Raw genomic sequence first — 282 nt, forward strand, 5'->3', positions numbered from 1 at the left:
AAAATAAATTATCAACTCATTTTTATATATTTTGAATGAAAAAATTTAAATGTTTCATATTTTAGAAGGTAAAAGAAGTTTTTATATTTTTAATTAGTAAAAAATTTATATTTTTTTAAATTAAAAAATTAAAAATTTATTTATTTTTTAAAAAATTTAACATTATCATTGTTTTAAACAAATAAATCACCTATCTAAAGAAGTTTAAATTTTTTTTAATGTTTAATTATTCTGTCTTATAGTTTTACAAAATTTTTAATTATATTTTTATATTTTTTTTAA

The sequence above is a fragment of the Arachis duranensis genome, chromosome 7, assembly GCF_000817695.3.
Source record: "Arachis duranensis cultivar V14167 chromosome 7, aradu.V14167.gnm2.J7QH, whole genome shotgun sequence".
NCBI classification, from domain to species: Eukaryota; Viridiplantae; Streptophyta; class Magnoliopsida; order Fabales; family Fabaceae; genus Arachis; species Arachis duranensis.